The following is a 307-nucleotide window of genomic DNA, read 5'->3' on the forward strand; positions in this document are numbered from 1 at the left end:
TTTTCAGAGAGTGTTAATTATGTAATGTTAATGTTTGAAACATATAAGCCTGAAAAAGAAAAAAAGTGAAAATTGGTAAAATTACAGAAATTAGTTATCCTAAAGTCGAGGCAGCTGGGGGAGGGAGAAAAACGATCCAAAACTCTTCCGCAAGTTCGTTTTTTGTAAATCTTATCAATATAATTGTAATCTACATCATCGAAAACGTATTTCTGCAAAATTTCCTTAAATAATATGCAATTATCAAAGAGTTATGACAAAAACGGAAGTTTGTGGCACCAATCTGTATCTATACCCATTAATCGAG

Source organism: Octopus bimaculoides, chromosome 12 (genome assembly GCF_046866305.1).
Source record: "Octopus bimaculoides isolate indiv1 chromosome 12, ASM4686630v1, whole genome shotgun sequence".
Lineage (NCBI taxonomy): Eukaryota > Metazoa > Mollusca > Cephalopoda > Octopoda > Octopodidae > Octopus > Octopus bimaculoides.